Consider the following 23013-nt stretch of genomic DNA (forward strand, 5'->3'; position numbering starts at 1 on the left):
ATAACATGCTATACCTGAAGCAATTAAAATCCTATATATAGAGTTTTACCACCTACCTTTTTGGGGCAGGGAATACTAGTTGAGAAAAGTGGGAGAAAAGAAGTATAACTGAATCTTTTCTTTCCTATTTCTTACATGACCATGCAAACCTGGACATTGGAACAGAGGACTAAAACATATGGGAAAAAACACATGAAGAACAGTTGCAAGATTTGAGTTTGCCTACTCTAGAGAAAAGGACTGGGAGGACATGATAGCAATATTCCAGTATTTTGAGAGACTGCCACAAAGAGGTGTGGCTCAACTGATTTACCAAAGCACCAGAGGGCAGGACAAGAAACAATGGATGGAAACTAATCAAGGAGAGAAGTAACCTGGAATTAAGGAAAAACTTCGTAACAGTGAAGACAATTAACCAATGGAACAGATTGCCTTCAGAAGTTGTGGGTGCTTCATCAATAGAAGATTTTAAGAAGAGACTGGACAGTCACTTAACTGAAATGGTATAGGACAGTGATGGTGAACCTGTGGCACCCGTGGCACGCAGAGCCATATCTGCTGGCACGTGAGCCGTTGCCCTAGTTCAACTCTAACGTGCATGTGTATGCCAGCCAGATGATTTTTGACTTGCATAGAGGCTCTGGGAGGGCATTTTTGGCTCCCAGAGAACCTTCAGGGGGGATGGGAGAGGGCATTTTCACCCTCCCTTGGCTCCAGGGAAGCCTTTGAAACCTGGGGAGGGCAAAACACAAGCCTACTGGGCCCAGCAAAAGTTGGGAAACAGGCCATTTCTGGCCTCCAGAGGGTGGGGGAAGCTGTTTTCACCTTACCCATGCATTGAATTATGGATGTGGGCACTTGCGCATGCGCGATAGCACATGCCCACGCTCTTTCGGCACCTAAGGAAAAAAAGGTTTGCGATCTCCTACTTGATCAGGGGGCTGGACTAGAAGACCTCCAAGGTCCATTCCAGCTTTATTCTGATTCTAGTATGGACTTCAGACACAAGATTAAAATCCATTTATAATTCTTAGTTTTGCTATAGACATACTCTGCAGGAGTTTGTAGTTCTCTTTCATTATAGTTTTACTTGTAATAATAATGGTAAATGCACAATCTTATGACAGTGTTTTAAATAATGTTCATTTATCAGTAATATATTTCCATTCATAAGAACAAATCTCCATCCATGCAGTTTTCTCGGCAATGGTGTTTGTGAGTATGTGTGAGAGAATATTTGACATTATAATTCTCAGGGATAATTTTTCAATATTACAGTACAACAGGTGACCTTTGGATTTGCTAGTAGTGTCCCTTTCAAGTACTTATCAGATCCAAATATACTTACGGTAGCTATTTTCATATTGGCCAAGGTTGGTCCAATCTCCTTGCCATATGGGTGGCCCAACCCTTTTAGTTCTGAATCCTTGGAAGAAATATTTTGAGCATTAAGAATTATCATTATCAGTCTCAGAAAATCTAGTGCACCTTGCCTTCAGGCAACGATACTGCTTATAAGGACAAAATCAGGAAGTAAACAATACTACATAGTAAAAAAAAATAATAAGAAAAGAGTGATTAAGCAAAAACAAACCTACTATGACTACGTTGTTATAACTACTAAAATTGAAAATGGAAGGTAATTGGAAAGGAGAGCAATCAAAAGTTGGAAAAGCAAACTAAGGAGGGAAAATCAAGTGGCAATGAGGGTGATGAAAAATAAAATTGGTTGTTAACTAGAGAAACCATACAAAATTATTCCTGTGTTTTAAAAAAATACGCATTTCACCAGCCGGCCAAAAGGTCGCAATTGGAATTTACTTGTAATGATCATCTTCATTTGAAGTTCAACTTATTGATCTCTGTGTTCCATGCTTCTTCTCCTCATCAATATCTGATATGAACAAGCACCAGATGGTTTTCCCTTCTTGGTTGATGGCATTTACCTTCTTCATTTCAATGCACCAGGTTTCTGAATCATAGGACAGACTCAGGGAAGAGGTTGAATGGAGACATCTATGTCCGGCTTCAAGAATGAGTGTTAAAGAAAAGTACTTTGATAACTTTTATAGCTTTTCCCTTCGCCAATAAGAAACAGAGTAATGGGATGGCTCCAAAACAAGGCTCTTGGATTCTGACTAGTACAGTCAAGCTGAGTCAAGAATGTTGGAAACTAGCACTTTGCAGAAAGCTGAAATGTAATGTTTTCCCCAGAATATTCTGTTTTTAAAATATTTATTCAAATTCTATGGACAGCATTCTGAAATTCTTAATTCAAACATTATTATTAACAGCAATAGCCAGAGTTAAAAATAAAAGCCTGACACTACATCATATCACAACCAATAAAGGATTCAAGCTTCACCTGAAGTGAGACTATTTATCATTTGTATAGTATCTTCCTCCAGGTTCCTTAGGGAGGGATGAATTATTCCATTTTTCATCAGAACAGTATAGTGATATTAAATAGAGAATAAAGAATTATGACCAGCACAAAGCCACATAATCAACTTCATGGTTGAAGTGCAAACATCATACATGCAAACAGACCTTTTTCTTTTCTGAGGGGTGTGTCTGTATGATCGTTGCTGTTTAAAACTTGATTAAATCTGTTTTAGGGCTTATGCTGCAATCTCTGTATACTTCCCACATGTTTGGACACTGCCACTAAATCCAACTACAGATTCCATGGAATTGCAAAAAGGGATTCAGGAGGCAGATGTCATTGTGGAGCTACAGGTTGCTTACCCAAGCTCAGTTTCCATCTCCAGAAAAATCTAGATGAATCCAATTGTTGGGAGTCTTATTTCCTTGTGGTTGAAAGAGAGCCCAGATCATTTCATTCAGAATGTTTGAAACTGAGCGTCATGCTTTCAAAGCTCAGTGAAAGCTGTTTACATTGGAAGCATTGGACAGAAGGGAAATATTTTTTCTTTGTCTTTGGAAAATGTGTAACTGCCATTTTCAGTTCAGTTGAAAGCCTCCTTTTTCCTAACAAAGCATGGATATTTTCTGTTCTGCAGGTATAGAGTTCCAATTCAGCCATCTTAATTATTTCAGAACAGTAAAGACCAAGCATAGACATGGTTCGCTTCTCTTCTTATAACAATCCAATCTGCAGTCAAAGTGACAGGCTAAGATATAGCTATGGAAACTTGATAAGGGATAGTCGTCACTACCAATTACAGTTCTGTATGTCTTGATACCATGTGAATATGAAACGACATGGATTTGTCTGTCACAAAACAAAGCAGATCCTGGTGATTAAATTCTGCTAGCTTGGAGATATTTGCCATATCAATATGTCTTTCCAACATAAATTTTTACGTGATGTATTATTGGATATTAAATGGTAAAGGGTGAAATTATTTTCAGATAAATCAAAGATGCCTTCCCCACCACATTTCAGATAGTACCCCAAATACATGTTCAGTATGGACATAGAATAAAGCTAAATTAATGGATAAAACTCATCCCACATCCCAAATAAAAGAGAATCCAGCTACAACAGAATTAAACATGTCTGCATTGTAAAATTGAGCACATTATGGGAGACACATATGTATATTTGTCACAAGAATGTGTCTTGCGAGGAAGCATTTTACCATGATATATATTCCTTTTCTTCAAGAGATGACATTTCCTCTTTTTTGTCAAATGCAAAATATCCCCTCACTCTGGCTGAAAAAAGTGAAATACCCAGATTAGATTGCGTGGTTGAAATTAAGAAGGGGAGGGAAATGTGATTAAATCCTAATAAAACAAGTCAAATCTCCCATTGTATTACTTACACAGACAAAAAATCCTCTGCAGGATTGTTTTTCAATGCATCTCTTTAAATGATTTAGAGATTAAATTCTATTGGTCCCTGCTTCATCTTCATCTCCAGTTTAATGAAAGTGGACTCAGGCACTAACGCTAATGCAGCAGCTATAACCAGGGTGTCTTGGCAAAGAAGCCAAATTAAAGTGAAATATTGAATTAATCCTGAAATATTGGCCTGTTTCTTCCTAAAATAAAAGGCACACATTTGTAGCACACAAAAAGCAAAACGTGGAGAAAAGGACTAGGTTAAAACAAGACTGCATCACATTTTGATGGTTCAGATAAATCTTCCTTGTACCATCTCCATGACAACCCTACAAGGTGGATGATACACTGTTGAACTGATGCTTAAATGAAGTTACGATATAAAATACAGCATCAAATTCACCAGAATTCTTTTTCATATGTGTTTTCAGTACATAATGAATGGTAACCTAGCCATGTGTGTTTTAAATAAGTATCAACTCAAAATCAAACTTATTGCTTTCCATGTTTGGATCTTTGAGGCTGGACAAGGCAAAATATGAACATAATTATTTGAACAGTTCATTTTTCATGTCCCAGTCTAATAATTCATACATAAAAATAAGTAGCTTATCTAAATGAGCCAAGACATATGAAACCAATTAAATGAAAATATGATGGTGCTTCATTAAAACAATAATATTTACATCTCAGCCTATAGAAACATATTTAGAAAATGCTTATTGAGACATATGTGCATATGTTCATTTGAGCATGCTAGAGATAAATGAATCCCTAGTAATTGCAGTTGTAAGCAAATGCAAGATATATTCAAGATTACTAAAGCACCTATTCAAGAGCAATATGCCTCAGAGCTAATAGATATAGGATCAAATCAAGCAGGTTGTGTTTCCACTTACCAGAGCTAAAACGTTTTCCCCCAAACGCAGTTCGTTTTGCTCCAAGGATCCATACAAAAACAGCAGCGGCTATTTGTAAGAAGTCATCCTGTTCCTCATGCCTTCCCAGACTTTCTTCTTTTTCACTGCCTCCTTTACCATTACTACTTGCGAGGGTTTACGCCTCCCTAGCTTTTCCTTCAGGTGTCCAAAATTGCCAGGAATCAGGTTGCAGAAAAGGCAGGCGGGGACAAAAGGGAGGGGGAAGGAGAGAAGCCTGAACCAGAAGGCGGAGATAGTCGGAGCTCGCCGCTCACATTCGGTGCGGAGCAGTGGGAGAAAACGGATGCGCGAGGCTTTGGATGAATATGCAGATAAAGAAGCTAGCCATTGAGGCAGCAGCTCCTAGTGCAAGAGGGAGCAAACCTCTCAGAGTATTGCACATTTTCCTCAAAGATCTGAGAGATGGATGATTCTGCTAGCCAATCAGATACTTGGAAACTGGAAACTAGGAAATTCCTGCCAAACAGGCAAGCCGTCTTTAAGAAAATGGGATGCATACAAAGCAACCGCTTCAGTAAAATTCACAGGAATACACACATACACACACATACACCCCTCCATCTCCACACACCCTCTCCACACACCTTAGCAGAAAAAGGAGCCTTCTATCTGGCTTCCAATTGCTTTGATTGGGTTGATTATTTTCTCTTACATGACCTTTTTTTGGTTGACCAGGGTTTCAGACCCAGAAACATACATGCCACTGCAGTCTTCTCTTCAGCACAACTATATCTATGAAACATCCATAAAACATATATACTGAGAAGCGGGGTGGGGAGTCAGAGGAGGATTGATTTCAAGCTGGATGGTTTTAGTTTATTGTATTAACCATGAAAGAAAGATCAATTATGGGAAATTGCTGGGGGAAGGAAGAAGCAGAGGCCAAGCATGTACAGGGGCAAGATGGAGGAACAGGGTGCATTGTAGGCCAGTGGGAAAGGCAACAGTTTGCAGTGGATAGTCACTCCCCACTCCGCAAGCACATCTGATTCAAACATTTGCAGATATTTGGCCGAGGAGGGAATGGTTTTGTTCATTGCTGTTCCTGCACTGATCCAGGTACATTGTGAGAGAATATGCACACCTACTTCCATGGGAAACATTAGGGAATTTAGTTGACTTTCTCAGTAACAACAACAACAACAACGATGATGAACAAAGTATCCCCAAAGTAACATGGCTTTCCTGTGGAAAGGACTATGATAGAATCCAAAGAAGTAGTGAAGTAATATAAAATAATAACCCTAGAATGATAAAGAATGATTCAATTACAGTATGCCTATTTAGAGATTGTGTACCAACTTAAATCCCAATCAGTGGAAAAGCTAAGAGCAATACATAGAACCAATTTAGGACAATGATCTTTTTAATATTTTAACTTAAAAAAATCCTGACAGTATGCTTAGAATCTTCTTTTGATACTCTCTGGGCATTCAAATATTTTGGTATTACATGTAGTTCTCAATTTACAAATTCATTAAATAACCATTCAAAGTTACAAAAGCACTGAAAAAAGTGACTTACGATTGTTTTTCACACTTACAACTGTTGTATCACCTCTGTGATCATATCAAAATTTGGATGCTTAACTACTGACTCATATTTATGATGGTTTCAGTGTCCTGACATGTGATCACTTTTTGTGCCTTCTTATAAGCAAAGTTAATAGAGAAGCCAGATTCACTTAAAAACTGGGTTACTATCTTAATAAGTACAGTGATTGATTTAACAACTGGGAGAAGAGGTCATAAAATGGGACAAAATTCATTTAACAGATGTTTTATTTAACTATTTATGGATATTGACTCATACTGTTAATTTTTCATTATTTCTTCAATGTTTGGTACTTTGTAATTACATTTAATTCTATCTCCACATCAATCAATCAGAATAGAGCTGGAAGCAGGGGTGGGATTCAGCCAATTCAGGATGGTTTGCGCAAATCAGTAGTGGTGGGATTAAAGTCTCAACCCTTACATTCTCCCGCCACCCCCCATCATCCCTCCTCCTGCCACCAGCCTTATTACCTCAATGCTACTTGCCTGGGAGTGGACTGAAGGGTGGGTGGGGTGGGAGAGGGGCAAGCTGAGGGAGGGGATGATACTAGTGATGGGTTGACTGATGTGTGTGGGAAGGTAGGGGAATGTGCAGGAGATCATGGCATCGGAGCCCTCCCTGGGTGTTTCCCAAAGCCGGCCTGGCCTGCAAGTGAAGCACATGAAAGATCACAGCATCGGAAGCCCTCCCCAGGTGTTACCTAAAGCCAGCCTTGTTGACCGGGCTACCCCTAAAACAGTACATTGCCTGGTGCTTCTCTTGGACCAGCGAGCGGCTCTTCCGAGAACCAGGGGAGGCAGGCGTGCTGTTGGAGGAGATGGGCTTTGTTTGCTCATTGGCGGAGCTCCAGGCAGAAGGCCTTGCTTTGGCCCTGGGCTGGAGTGGCAAGGAGGCAATGACAATAACAAGGGAAGCCACGTGACTGGAAGCCTGCAAAGAAATTGGCATGATGGGCCTGCCCATCATGGTATAAGCCCTGGAGGTGAAGGGGTGTTGGCCTGGCAAACTAGCAGGGGACCAGTGAAGGGGCTGTGAAAGGATGCACTTGGGACACAGCTGCTTCCCCAGAGAAAGTGGTGCAGCTGCTGACGATTGGAGGGGCGAGTACCCAAGGAGCAGCTGCTCGCATTGTGGCTGCTGCAGTGAATATGAGAAGCCCAGCCAATGTTTTGAGCATGGTTAACATGTCCAGCCCAATGAGCTTAGGCCACTCTGTTACCATAGCCAGCTCTTGCTTTGTCCATGTTAACACTCACCACAACTGTCAATTTACCAACTCCAGTTACTGCACCAGTGAACACTGCACATCCAGTCATTATCATCTCACCACGAATCTCGCAACATCATCGACATTAGCTGGTCTTTTAAATATAGCCATGAGACCTGTGGAAAGCATGACTTTCTTTTCCCAGACATTGCCAACCTCACCTTCTGGTAAAAAAAACAAACTCTAGAGCAAAAACTCTGTGTATAAAAAGAATAGAAAAGAGGGCTGCTGTGTATTGTTTTATGGACTGGTAAATTGGCCACACTCACCCAGTCACATTTCCTAGCCACGCCCACTCAAACACATGGCCACCAAGACACGCCCAGAGAACTGGTAGTAAAATTTTTGAATCCCATCATTGGCTGGAAGGGACCTTGGAGGTCTTCTAGTCTGATATCTGATGCCTTGCATATTGTGACAGTCAATTTTTATCTGATACATAACAATCAATTATGAACATGGCCCAAAGGAATACAAGAAACAGCAACACATATATAAAGAATTAGTATTTTAAAATATATAATAAAGTCACAACTGTTGAATACTCATGACTGGGAGAGCCAGTGTTAATAAGGTCAGCCAATGAATAGGCATAGCAACTAAGTCAGCCAACAGGAGCTTAAACACTTCTGGTTCTATGCAGAGAATTGAAACTGAAAACCTAAGAAGCTTAAGGCTGAGTGTGGCTCAACCCATTCTACTCTTTGCACAGTACTCCTGCATTGAAGAACTCTGCTAATGGTATTGTAAATTCATCTGTTACTATATTTATAAAGAAGTATGCTTCTGGTTTTGATTTTTGCAACAAACTCTAGTAATAATATTTATAAAGCCATTTAATTAATTCAAAACTATTCAAAACAGTTAACTTTTATTTTTAAAAATTTATTTGTATTCCACCTTTATTGTTTTTATAAATAAAATAATAATAATAAAATATGATGGTGAACATACCTCATATTCCTTCCTCCACCTATTTTCCCCACAACAATAACACTATTGAGGTGGATGGGCTAAAGAGGGAATGATTGGCCCAAGGACACCTAGCCTAAGGCAGGACTAAACCTCATGGTCTTTGGCTTTCGAGCCTGGTACCTTGACTTCAACTCTCCATTTTCTACTGAAATTTGAGTATAAAACTAGAATCCAAGTCTGAAAAGAGGAGGTGTCTCAGGTTTCACAAGTTCACCAAATCCCATTTTGTAGCATATGAATATAACAAGTCAGCCTTAACTCTTGCCATAAGCAATACTATTTTGAATAGATTATATAATATTGTATCATCTTTATTCTTGAACAATTTGTCTTGATAGTGAACAGTTGGTTGCCACAAGCCAAATAAGCTGGTAACTATAGAAGATTACTGATTGTGTTGACATGTTTGACTTCCTCTCTGTGGTCTTTCCTCATTCATCAACTCCAACTGGGATAAACCCACAGGACAATTGTAGCACGTTCAGCCCGTTTTGGGACAGCGTTGAGCTTCTTGTTCGTAACCTTGCAGGTGCTAAAGACATCATTATATCATATAGTCCATCACAGTAGGCTCTGCAGCAAATTACAATGATACCAAATTATAACATTGATACAGTGTTTCCCTGAAAATAAGACCAAACCAGAAAATAAGCCTTAGCATGATTTTAGTATGCTTGTAATACAAACCCTACCCTAAAAATAAAATCAGCACTCTTGCTTGTCAGGTGGGCAAGGGCAGCACAGGAAATGGTGAGCTCACAGGGGCCAACAGCGTCTGGCAGCAACTGCAGCCCACCAGCCCCTTGGCCAACATACTCTGGGGCTGTGCAGCCCACGGAGCACAGGTGTAGCACAGTGCTGCCATCATCAGGTTGGCCCTCCAAGCAGCATGCAGAGTCAGAGGTGCAGGGGGAAGGTACACGATCTGGCCCACCAAATGCGTCACGTGGCCGCCTGTTCCACCGTGGCCGCAGGCAAGCAAAGACAGACAGTGGGATGCAGCTGGTGAGTTGTATCTGCTGCGCATGCCAAGTGTGAGGTGCCCAGTCAGGTGTCCTGAAAATAAGCCCTAATGCATCTTTTGGACCAAAATAAAATATAAGACTGGGTCTTATTTCAGGGAAACATGGTAAATTGTACCATTACATACACTGTATACAAAATTCAGAATAACAGAGTTGGAAGGACCTTGGGGGCTCTTTTAATCCAACCAGCTGCTCAAGCAAGAGATCCTACAGGCATACCTAATTCCCCCAACCATTCGTCGTATGTTTTGGGCTTTAGTTCTCTAATCATCTTTGTTCTTCTCTGCATTCTTCCTAGAGTCTCAACATATTTTTATGTCATAGTGACCAAAACTGGTATTAATATTTCACATGATCTTGCTACTATCTTTCTTTTGATGCAGTCTAGGATTAGTTGGGTTTTTTGGCAGCTGCAGCAAACTGCTGGCTCATGGTTAAGTGGTTGTCCACTAGGACATCTGTATCCCTCTCACAAATACTGCTGCTGAGATCAGGTCCCATTTATGCTATACCCACACATTTATGTTGGGTCTCCCCCCCCGCCCCCCGAAGTGTAAAACATTACTTTTCTCACTGCTGAATTGCATTTTTTACTCATTTACATATTTATTTGTATCCTGCCTTTATCATTTTTATAAATAACACAAGGGGGCGAATGTGCCTAATACTCTTTCCTCCTTCTATTTTCCCCAAAATCTGCAGGATTGGGCTGAGAAAGTGATTGGCCCAAAGCCACCCAGTTGGTTTTCATGGCAAAGGCAGGATTTGAATTCACTATCGCCCACTTTCTAGTCTGTGCCTTAACCTCTAGACCAGTGTTTCTCAACCTTGGCTGCTGGAAGATGTGCGGACTTCAACTCCCAGAATTCTGGGAGTTGAAGTCCACACATGTTCCAGCGGCCAAGGTTAAGAAACACTGCTCTAGACCAAATTGGCTCTTTAGACTGTTCAAGACAGTCATGAATGCCTTATGATAACTAACGTAAGTTGTAAGTTGTGGCATTTGTTTGATGTTACCAGGCATGAACCATTCATCTATGAATACCATCGCCTCGCTCCCCTCCAAAGGGTTCAGTACAGCTTTGAGATTTTGTACAGTTTAACCCGAGTATCCATAAAACTGAGCCATTCCATCCACTGGTAATATCTTTAAAGAATATAATGAAATCAAAAGTACAGTATTCCAAATCACTGAAAGGGAAATTATATTATTTATTATAATATCCTGTCTTCTGATACTATTTGGCTGGTCCCTTTGTGTGAGACAACCAAATCAAATAATAGGCTGTTTGATCATTATATGATTTTCTATTTCAGACAATTCCTCATTCAATTATATTTTTCTCTTATTAATTATGTAAGACTCCCAGGGTCATTTTGATGTTCTTTCAAATCTTCTAAAATTTATACATACAAATGTGCCTCATATAAGTCTCTGAAGTTATCATGTGTCATGTATTCACAGACTCAAACAATCTATCCAAGTCTTGTCTCCCCTTCAAATGTCAGCAAGAGTTTGAAGGCCTTTTATATCAAAAAGCTTTCCCAGTAAAGATTGTGGCTGAAGTAATTTCTCTTTCAAAATGTTATTGTAATTTGCCAGGTTTCATTTGCAAAGGAATAGCAGCAGTTTGCTTGCCATTACACAAATTTGTCCTTCAATATTTCTACTAAAGTTGCCACCAAATCTCAATGTTCTACTTTGAGTTCCAGAAAGAATTCTTAAATGTACAGTTGTAATTGTCAACTTAAATAAAATGTGCCCCCCCCCCCCTTTTGAGATAAATATCTTCTTGGTCTAGAAGTCTAGACCACGGGTCTGCAACCTTAAACGCTCAAAGAGCCATTAATTTAAAAGCTAGTGTGACTGGGTAGACATGGCCAACAGAATGCCACTCTCCCACCCAGTCACATGACCGTCACCTGGCTGGCAGGTAAGTGTCTTCGGCAAGGGCGCTCTGGCTTTCTCTAAGTGTGACACCCCCCCCCCCCCCGGGGTGGATGTATGAGGTTTGGCGGGGCCAGCCTCCGTTCCCACTGCCCTGAGCTTCTTTACTTTTCCAACAGAGTAGTGCCAATGGTGACATTGATTGAAAAGTATCCTCTGCATGACGGAAATCCCCTTTGCAAGGTTTAAAGCCATTGCGACCCTGTCCCCCTTTCCATTGCCTGGAAGATCCAGCAAGAGATGAGGCACCGAAAAATCAGCCTCAGCTGCTTCTCTCCGCAGCAGAGGGATGGAGGGAGGAAGCCGCAGCAGAGGGATAACAGAGCCACATATGGCTCCAGAGCCAGGGGCTGCAAACCCCTGGTCTAGACCAATGTCTCCAAACTTGGCAATTTTAAGGCTTGTGGACTTCAACCTCCAGAATTATACAGCCTTCCTTCCTGTCTGGCTGAGGAATTCTGGGAATGAATGATTTGATTTGATTTGTATGCCGCCCCTCTCTGGAGACTCGGAGTTGGTCCCCAAGCATTAAAATGGGCAAGTTTGGAGATCCCTGGCTTAGACTCATCCTGCTCCAGCACTCTAGCTAATGGCAAAATGTAATTCATGGCTTGAAAAACTATGTAATATAAGGAATTAGATAGTTATGCTAATTTGGAGATAGGAAAAGTATAAGAGGCTGTGGAGCTTTTAATGCACACAGGGAAAGAAAGCAGAAAAGCTTAGGCAAGGAATCCTGGCTAGGGGAGGAAAGGAAGAGGTTAGCTTGGAAAGAAACAGCCTGATGGTCTAAAGAGGAGACAAAGCTTCCAGTTAAAGGAGAAATTAATCCCTCCCCTGATTAGATTAGCTTGACCTACCAGTGCTGGCAGAAGAGGCCTCCTGCAGACACCTTCAGTCAAGGAATTTTGGCTGGTAGGATCCAGCAGAAGATCCTTTTTTGCTGTGATACCTGCCTCTGGAATATCCCCAGTGAGGCCTGCACCTGTCCTTTCGGACTTCTGAAAATGCTTGAAGATGTGTTTCTATCAACTGTCCTGGAGCCCCGATGGGGGCCTGACATTTGAAGATGGCTAATGGTTAGATCAGTAGTTCCCAACCTTTTTTTTGGCCAGGCCCCATCTCTAAAACCCTGAGGCCTCTCCCCCCGCCCGTGACATATAATTACTGAACTAGTATGAGTGAACTACTCATGTGGAGGAAGCCTAAAAGGCCATTAACTTGTTTTAAACAAGGTTCCAATCACCCCCATTAAAAATCAAATTGTCCCCCTGTGGGACATGGACCCCATGTTGGAAGCCACTGGGTTAGGCAGACCCTACCTTCTCCCTGTGCACATTTTATTCTCTTTCTTCTCTTACTTTCTCTCCATCTTGATTAATAGCATTTTAACTGAATTTTAAATTTATGGCCTGTATTTATTGTTGTAAAGTATGACATTTTTATTGAATGACCATAAACTTCCTGGAATTGCCTTGTGCAACTGGGCAGCGTCAATTTTTAATAAGTAACTAAAATTAATAAATATATTAAATTGAGTCGCTAAGAGGTAAAAGGAGAGAAGGCAAGAAACCTTTCTCTGAATAGCTCTTTGCCCAATTGGGATTTTATTCCTTGCAGCAGATGTGTATACCAAAGAACCCAAAATATACTTGATGGATGTTCTGTGCACGGCCCTCAGAGCAAAACCCACTGACTCAAAAATCCCTTATTTCATAGTAAAAATCAAACTCTTTATTGATAAAACACACACAGCAACAAGCAGATTTTGAACGGCAAGGAAATGGGAGTTATTTTTCTCTCCAGAGCTAAGCATCAATAGACTCTTTTGTGCCCACCAATATGGCTCCACATGTGCCTAGATTCGCCGTCACTGCCCTAGAAGATAAGCTCAAGATTCAGATGGATCTTGACAGATTTGAACACTGGGGCCTATCTAACAGAATGAAATTCAATGGAGAGAAAAATAAAGTCTTACACTTAGGCAAGAAAAACCAAAAGTACACATATAGAGTGGGTGAAGCCAGGCTTAATAGCAGTAACTGTGAGAAAGATCTTGGAGACTTAATGGTCAACAAGCTAAATAGGAGCCCGAAGTGTACAGCAACAGACAAAAAAGCCAATGCAATCCTAAACTGCATTAACAGGGGGATACAATCAAGTGAAGTACAAATACCACTACGTAAAGCCTTAGTAAGACCACACCTAGAATACTGCATCTAGTTTTGGTCACCATACTATAAAAATATATTGATAAGATATAAATATATCTTATAAAAAAGATATAAACACCTATATAACATCTATGCTCCGCAAGCTGCACTGGCTACCTATTAGTCTATGGGCACAATTCAAGGTGTTGGTTATTACCTATAAAGCCCTACATGGCTTAGGGCAGTGATGGCGAACCTATGACATGCGTGTCAGCACTGACACGTGTAGCCATTTTCGGTGACACACGGCCACCGAGAAAAGGGGAGCTTTAGGGAGTGGCCAAGATGCAAATCTCCCCGCTTTCCAATTTCCCACCAACCGCAAGCAGGTACAGCAGGGCCGCCGATAGGGACCCGGCCAAACTGAAAATTGGGGGGGCCCGCCCGCCCCGGTTTTGGCCCGCAACCGTGTGCCAGCCCCCTGGCGCCCGCAGCAGTCATTGTGCCGCACCGTTTGCTGTAGCCTGCGCACGCCTGCACCAGCGCACCCCAAAACGCCGCCCGCCCTGCGCACCCTTTTCCAAGGGCGTGCACGAACCAACCCCGCCCCCCCCACGCCTCTAGCCCCCTCGCACCCCTGGCTATTCGCCGCTGCCCCCTGCCCGCCCGCTTTGCCTCTCTTTCTCCTTCGCTGCAAGAGAGGCGCAGCAGGCATTCTCACAGCGGGGGCCGGCGAAGGCGATTTTCAGTGTCAGGCGCGCGGCCTGGCGCGCGCTCTCCCCATCGCCCTGCCAGCCTGCCAGGAACATTCAAAGTAAGAAAAACCTTCGCTCTTACTTTGAATGTTCTGGGCGGGCTGGCAGGGCGATGGGGAGAGCGCGCACCGGCCCATGCGCCCGACACTGAAAATAACTTTCGCCAGCCTCCAGAGAACGAAAGAGAGTGAGAGCGTCAGAGCAAGATAGAGAGAAAGTGAGAAAGAGAGAGGGGGGGAGAGAAAGAGATAGCAAGAGAGAGAGAACGAGAGAAAGAGTGAGAGAAAGAAAACGAGAGAGAAAGCAAGAGAGAGAGAGAAAGAAAACAAGAGAGGGAAAGTGAGAAAAGGAGAGGGAGAGCAAGAGGGGTTATTAATTTGTAATTAAAAAAATCATGCTGGGCTCACAAAAAAGAGAGTCCGAAAAAAGAACTGTGTGGATGTCGTGCTGTTTGCTTCCTCCCTTGGTGGCTCGTAACTAGATTTTTACAACCCCCTGCCCCCCTTGATAAGCTTTTTCTTGAATCTGACCAGTTTGGGGGGTTGACCCCCCCCCAGGAAAGAGTTACAGCAGGAAAGCAGCGCATATGAAAAGAGCGCTGCTTTCCTGGAAAGCTGGCTTTCCTGGCTGGCACAGGGCTTTCCCGGGCAGCTGGCTTGAGCCTTGTGCCGGTCAGCAAAGCCGGCTGCCCGCCAGAGACGTGGAGAGAAAGAAGGGAAACCGGGGGAGGGAAAGAGGAGAGGAAAGAAGGAGGAAGGGAGGGAAGGAAGGGAGAGAAAAGTGAACGAGAGGGAGAGAGAAAGGGAGGAAGAGAGGAAGGAAGGAAGAGATAAATATAAAGGGAGAGAGGGAGAAAGAGAGGGAGAGGGAGGGGAAGAGGGGAAGGAAGGCAAAGAGAGAGAGAAAGAGAAAAAAATGGAAGGAAGAGAGAAGGAAAGAAAGGAAGGGAGAGAGAGAGAAAGAGAGAGAAGATAGGAAGGAAGAGAGAGAGTGAGAGAGAGCAAGAAAGAAAGAGTGAAAGAGGAGAGAGGAAGGAAGAGAGTGAGAGAGAGTGAGAGTGTTTTTTTCTCAAGGTGACACACCACCTGAATTATGCTCGGTTTTTTGGCGAATTTTGACACACCAAGCTCAAAAGGTTGCCCATCACTGGCTTAGGGCCAGACTATCTACAGGACCGTCTCCTGCCGCATGCCTTCCAGAGACCAATAAGATCACACAGGGTTGGCCTCCTCCAGGTCCCGTCGACTAAGCAATGCAGGTTGGCAGGGCCACAGGGGAGGGCCTTCTCTGTAGCTGCCCCAGCTCTATGGAACCAACTCCCCCCCGATGTCCATACTGCTCCCATCCTATTGGCCTTCCGAAAGGCTACAAAGACCTGGCTTTGCCGGCAGGCCTAGGGTCCATGAATTTGACATCTGTCTTGGCAGAACTGTACTGAATGGTATGCACGTGTGTTGATTGGATTGTTTGAGTTGTGTGCTTTTAATCTGGTGTTTATAGTTTTAAATATTTATATTTGACTTATTTTTATTGTATTTGTATCTTTTTATATTGTTGTAAGCCACCCTGAGTCCTTCGGGATTGGGCAGCATAGAAGTCAAATAAAATAAAATAAATAAAATAAAATAAAATAAAATAATAAAATGCAGAGAAGAGCAACCAGGATGCTTAGGAGACTGGAGACTAAATATATATGGAGAATGGTTATAGGTTATATGGCTAGTCTGGTGAAGAGAAGAACCAGGGGAGACATGATGGCAGTATTCCAATATTTGTAGAGCTGCCACAGAGAGGAATGGGTCAAGCTATTTTGCAAGGCACCTGGATGGAAATTGATCAAGGAGAGATTCAACTTAGAAAGTAAGGAGAAATTTTCTGACAGAACAATCAACCAATGGAACAGCTTGCCTTTGGAAGTTGTAGGAACTTCATCTCTGGATTCTTTCAAGAAGAGATTGGTCTGCCATTTGTCAGGAATGGTGTAGGATACCCTGCTTGGGTGGGGGGTTGGATTAGATTAGTGGTCACCAACTGGTGGTCTATGAACCACTGGGGGTCCACAAAAATGTTTGTGGTCCACAGAAAATTTATTTGTATTTATTTGTTTGTTTGTTTGCTTGCTTGCTTGCTTGCTTGCTTGTTTGATTGATTGATTGATTGATTGATTGATATATATGCCGGCCCTCTCCGAGGACTATATTGCACTAAATACTATTTATCTTTTTGAAAAATTCATATTAGTAGTCCGTGGGATTTAAAATCATCAATTTGGTGGTCCCTGAAGTCTGAAAGTTTGATGACTCCTGGACTAGATGACCTACAAGGTCCCTTCCAACTCTGATAATCTGATCTAATCTGGTATCCGTTCATAAAGACTGGGCCAATCTATTCATAAATAAAGAGACAGCAAATAAGCAACACAATTTGGTAAGCCAGTGCTGACAAGATTAACTCAGACAAACACCTAGGATTTGCATTTCTCCTTTTGCCTGTAGAACCAGCCATGACCTCTATGCTCCCATAGGAAACTAGTAACAACAGTCATTAAAATATTAAAGGACACATTCTTACACAGGAACAGGCATCTCAATCACAATGCCCCAAAGAATATACAATATAAAAGCCCACCTATCCCATTTTGCCAGCCATGGCAACAGTCAAACATGCTGTTGTCACTGAAATTTCTGGCATCCAAATAAACAAAGACCTTCTTTCCTGAAACCACCCTCCATTTTTATTTTCAGTATCTTTCTTTCAGCTTGGAATCAGACCAGATTTTTCTTTCAACAAGAAAAACAAAATACCCGACTTGAACTAAAATATTAAAGGACACATTCTTACACAGGAACAGGCATCTCAATCACAATGCCCCAAAGAATATACAGTGATCCCTCGATTAGCACGGTCTCGATTAGCGCGAAACGCTGCAACGCGGTTTTTCAAAAAATATTAATTAAAAAATAAGTTCTCTCTCTCTTTCTCTCCCTGTTGCCGGCGTGGTATATGAGAGAGAAAGAGAGAGGCAGAGAAAGAGAGAGGCAGAGGTCGGGCGCATTACCGGGAGGTGGAGGCGGCGTGGGGACGCTGGGTGCCGGGGACACCGAGGAGGGGGTGGACGTGGCCTCTCAGCTGCAGAGCCGAACAAGGGCGGAGGCAACGGCGGAGTCCGGCGCTGGGGCCATGCGGGGCCGCTCATCCAGGGGGGCGTGGACTGGCAAGTCGCCCTCCTTTCTCTTTCTTTCTCTCTCTTATACCACACCGGTAACAGGGGGAGAAAGAGAGAGAGCGGAGGGCACCTTGCCGGTCCACACCCCCCTAGATGAGCGGCTCCGCATGGCCCCAGCGCCGCCCAGGCAAAGGGGAAACCCCAAGATCGCTTGCCGCTTGCCGTATTGCAGCGAAGGAGGCGAAGCAAGGCTCCAAGCTGCAATACGGCAAGCGGCAAGCGGCAAGCGATCTTTGGGTTTCCCCTTTGCCTGGGCGGCGGGAAGACCAAGGGAAGGTTCCTTCAGCCGCCCAACACCTGATCCGCTCCGCAGCGCGGCAGCAGCGAGGAGCCGAAGATGGGGTTTCCCCTTTGCCTTTACCCCATCTTCGGCTCCTCGCTGCTTCCGCGCTGCGGAGCAGATCAGCTGTTGGGCGGCTGAAGGAACCTTCCCTTGGTCTTCCCCGCCGCCCACACGCAAACTCCACCATCTGCGCATGTGCGGCCATGAAAAAAATGGCGCGCATGCGTAGATGGTGTTTTTTACTTCCGCACCACTATAACGCGGAAATCGATTAGCGCGGGAGGTCTTGGAACGTAACCCTCGCGCTAATCGAGAGATCACTGTATACTAAGCTATTTTGTCAAACAATATACTCTATTTTTCGGAGTACATTGGTACCGCTACTTACGAACGCCTCTACATACGAACTTTTTGAGATACGAACCGGGTATTCAAGGGTTTTTTTGCCTCTTCTCACGAACCATTTTCAACTTACGAACCCTCTCTTCTTTCTCAGCTGCTGCTGCTCTGAGCAGCGGCCAAAACAAGTACTTTTAAGTTTGCAGGCTCTGCTGATCGCAAGCGAAGTGGAGCCAGGCTTTGCCGTGCAGGGTCTCCACCCCCCATCCCTTCTGCTGCTATCATGGCAAAGCGTGAAGGCGTCGGAGAAGAGAGAAAACGGGCGGCTTTTGGATTTTCCTAATGGGTTTGCATGCATTATTCGCTTTTACATTGATTCCTATGGGAAAAAATTGCCTCTTCTTATGAACTTTTCTACTTACAAACCTGGTCACGGAATGAATTAAGTTTGTAAGTAGAGGTACCACTATATAAGATGCACCTTTCTCCTCCCTAAAAGAAGCTGAAAATTTGGGTGCAACTTATACTCTGAATGTAGCTTTTTTCAAAGTTTTTTTTCCAGCCCTAATTAGTTGCTAATGATGTTCCCAGCTCTTACCGGCTTGCAAGATCTTTCATCGTTATTCTCTCTGAATAAGATTTTTTTTAAAGCCCTAACCAGGGGATAAAACAATGTGCTGAGGCTGACCAGACTAAGGACACTAGCCAGGTGAATATTTAGTAAACAGATTTTCCCCCTATTTTCCTCTCCAAAAACTAAGGTCTTATACTCGGAAAAATGTGGTAATTAGAATATTTGTCATCTAAAATGTTCTTGCTCAGATGTCAATCAAAACTATTACAAAGAAATTGCATCAATGCATTCAGATTGGATACTAAAACATATAAAATAGTACTGATCTGTTGGAAGGATCAGAAGAAAGCATTTGATGGGACTAAAAGAAAGAACCTAGAATCTTTTTATAAAACACACCAATTGTTAGGCACATACATAATGCTATCACTCAAGTGTTTAAGTATAAAACCAACAAGGTTTGGAACCCCAAACAGTAAAGAGAATTAACAGAATTAAAAATGGCCACCGCTGCAGCAGTGACTGAATTCAAGTGCAGCAGTGACTGAATTCAACAATGTTGTAACAGAGAGGTTTTTTATTTTGCATTCAAGGCTGAACACTCTTTTGCTGTCTTTGGATTTTGATGTAGCCAAAACAGATTAATGGAGTTTCCTTACAAGATTCTTTCTAGGTGGTTTTCCATCATTTTCTTCCCACAATTGAGAGAAAACGGCTGTCCCAAGATCAACCAGTAAGCTTTGTGCCAAAGGCAAGACTGGATAAGTTTTAAGAAAAAGTGTTATTTCTTATAACAATCTGCTGTCCCAATTACGATATCTTGTGATGGTTCGCTCGCGTCCTGCACAAATAGTTATGGACTTAGAGGACACAAGACTGTGGAGAGGTGAGGCAAGTGTCCTGCATTCCTGGCACCTGAGAGTGACAGTGAAATTGATGAGTCAGAACAACCAGGGCATTTTGCACTTCCTGGCATGAATAAGTCAGCACTTCCTGTCAGGAATGATTTTGCATTTCCTGTCATGAGTGACTCAGGGGAAGAGGAGGAGCCTCTTCTGGATGCAAGAGTTCGGAGGGCATCCAGGAGACAGGAATGATTGGCTATGAGAAGAGGCACTCATGAGTAGTATTGCTGGCTAATGGGTCACACCCTCAGGGTATGAGCAGAACTCTGCCTGGTTGCAGAGAACAATGTGTTTCATTCTAGCAGCTAGTTCATGTTATTTCAGCTTGTGTTCTTAGCTTTTTGAAGATGTTCAGAATTCAAGCTCATTCTCTTGGATGGCTCCACTTCTGAATATTATTTCAAGCTGGGTAATTATTCTCCTGCTTATCTACTACTGGGACTGTAGCAAGCTGATAAGATTCTTTAAACATTAACATACCATACCTGTTAAGAAAAAAAAATTTCCAAGATTTTTCCACCACCATACCAAAACGGGGTAGCCAGTGGCAATGTAACTGGAAGGGATGCTTTAATTTAAGACTGGTCTCTCTGTGGGCTATGTGCAGCCTGCAGGGTATTTTTGTGCTATCCAACAAAAATTTAAGGTGCTTGCATTATCCAGTTGTTTCCCAAGTCCTGCCTTGTTGCCTTTCTCAGAAAACAGTCATATGTATGGGTGTGAAGGTCGCTGCTCCAACTATGTTGGCATGCAGCTTAGAAGGAAAATAATGGTGATGTCACTCTTTGTCCAAGTTTCTGTCTTCTAGTTGGTGCCAGGCTGTAAGCTAAAGAACCCAGTGGCTGAAGTATGTGACAAGGAACAAGCAGTGGTTTGCAGAATTAACACTGGATGTTGGCAAGGGGAATGACTTTACTGTTTAGATGGGACAGATAGGGGAAGGAAACAGATAGGAGTGCAGCAAAGAAGGGAAGAGATTAAAAATGTACTGAAAGTGCTATGCGAGAGAGAATGCTACAGAGTTGGTGTGTTCCAGTTCGAACTGGTTCGCCTGAACCCGTGGCAACCCGTTGGTGACTTCACCATGATATCATGGAACCCGTTCAATCAGTGCTGGTCCATGGGTGCTGCCATATCTGTTTTTGAATTTTTTAAAGTTCTGGTTTTTTCTCCTTCTGCACATGCACAGAAGCCAAGTTTCTGACACTGTGCATGTGATTGTTTTCGGCTTTTTTGAGGGGAGTTTTTTTTGGATATGTTACCATTGTGCATGCACGCTTTGTGCATGTGCACCTATGAGGTACACACATGCAGTGCAGGAGGAAGTCAACCGGCAGCAAGGTAAATTAGAACCCACCTCTGGAGTGCTAGGAAGCTTAGAAGAGTGGAGGATTACAAAATTCTTTGAGAACCTTACAAGAAGTACAGTGGTACCTCGTCATACGAACCCCTCATCATATGAACTTTTTGAGATACGAACCCGGGATTCAGAAATTTTTTTGCCTCTTCTTACGAACTTTTTTTGCCTTATGGACCTGCTGCCGCCACTGGGATGCCCCACCTCCAGACTTCCGTTGCAAGCGAAGGGCCTGTTTTTGCGAAATCACAGCATTGCAAAAACATGGAAGTCTGGAGGTGGGTTTTGAGGACTTCCATGTTTTTGTGATGCTGCAATTTCGCCGAAGCTTTCCTTGCTGGGAAACCCCACCTCTGGACTTCCGTTGCCAGTGGAGCGCCCGATTTTACGATCCTGGGATTCCCCTCCTGGGATTTGCCTACACCATCACAAAAACGCGGAAGTCCGGAGGTGAGGTTTCCTATGAAGGGGAGCTTCAGGGAAATCCCACCAGCACAAAAACGGGCGCTTTGGCTTGAAAAAGGGGTAAATTTTGGACTTGCATGCATTAATCGGTTTTCCATTGATTCCTATGGGAAACATTGTTTCGTCTTATGAACTTTACACCTTACAAACCTCCTCCCGGAACCAATTAAGTTCGTAAGACAAGGTATCACTGTACATCCGAGAATAAACCATGTGAAAGTCAGAGAATTCAATATCTGGATTGAAAACTGACTAACCTTAAGAAGGAAAGAAACGTAAAGAAAACTGAGCCTTGGCGGCACAGTGGTTACAATGCAGTACTGCAGGTTAATTCTGCTGACTGTCAGCAGTTTGATCTTGACTGTCTCAAGGCTGATTCAGTCTTCCATCCTTCAGAGTCTGGTAAAATGAGGACCCAGATTTTTGGGGCAGTATGCTGACTCTGTAACCAACTTAGAGAGGGCTGTATAGCACTATGAAGTAGCATATAAGTCTGAGTGTTGTTGCTATAACAGACAAATGGCTAATTTAACTAAAGGAACAAGGAGAATAATGTCTGTTTCTTATGTTTCTTACAAATTCCGTTAAACTTGATATAATTGTATTTCTTTCCCTGGATGACTTGGGCTTTACTATTTACTCATTTTGTAATCAGAACAATAAAAAAGCCAACTACAGTAGTTTTATCTGATGCTGCTTTACAACATTTATGACAATTTCAGACTAATGATTTATAGCATCTTCTAAGCATCATTCAGTCATTGCTGTGACAATATAAAGTCTGACCTTATTACTGTGATATCAGCACTGGGATTCTAGCTGATGTTAGAAGATGCTGTAAATCACTAGCCTGTATATAACCTAACACCTCCAGTTGCTTTAATGCTTGCTTTTTATATTTGCTTTTATAGCGGTATAGTAAATGTTTCCATTATAGCAGAGGGAATAGGTTTCTAAGGCCATTTTACAGTAGCTGAGTGCCTCTTCATTTTCTCAAATTATCTAAACCAGGGGTTCCCAACCCCCTGTTTGTGGATTCGCACCAATCCATAACTTGCCAGAAACTGGGCCGCACGCAAAGCCCCATTCACAGGATGTAGGAAGCACGCAAAACCATGCCCCCTCCAGTTCATGGAAAAACCTCTCTCCAAGGAACTAGTCCTGGTGCCCAAAAGGTTGTGTTCCACTGATCTAAACTACCAGAAATGTCATTTTGATGTTACAGGGATGGAAACAATGGAAAGATACTTAAAGGGAACATTTCAAAGTTCAAATAAAAGTGGCTATCATGTGGCTCACAGTATAGACATGCTTTATCAAAATGTTGTGGAACTAATACCTGTTATATTAATTGGATTTATATGTCACCCTGAGTCCTCAGAGAGGGGCAGCATATAAATCCAATTAATAATAAAATAATAATATATGGGATT

At 42.6% G+C, this 23013-nt stretch overlaps 1 protein-coding gene across 2 annotated transcripts in view; it reads right to left on the bottom strand.

Moving 5' to 3' along the window:
• Window positions 1–4836, bottom strand: part of PSD2 (pleckstrin and Sec7 domain containing 2) — a 91444-nt gene extending 86608 nt beyond the window's left edge. Inside the window, exon 1 of one of the 2 annotated variants that reach the window (XR_011558658.1) lies at window positions 4710–4836. The gene's annotated coding sequence lies outside the window, so the exon portion shown is untranslated. The remainder of the gene's footprint in view (window positions 1–4709) is intronic. The other variant, XM_070746958.1, reaches the window with a different exon arrangement.
• Between the last annotated feature and the right edge of the window lie 18177 nt (window positions 4837–23013).

The sequence above is a fragment of the Erythrolamprus reginae genome, chromosome 3 (genome assembly GCF_031021105.1).
Source record: "Erythrolamprus reginae isolate rEryReg1 chromosome 3, rEryReg1.hap1, whole genome shotgun sequence".
Classification (NCBI taxonomy): Eukaryota; Metazoa; Chordata; class Lepidosauria; order Squamata; family Dipsadidae; genus Erythrolamprus; species Erythrolamprus reginae.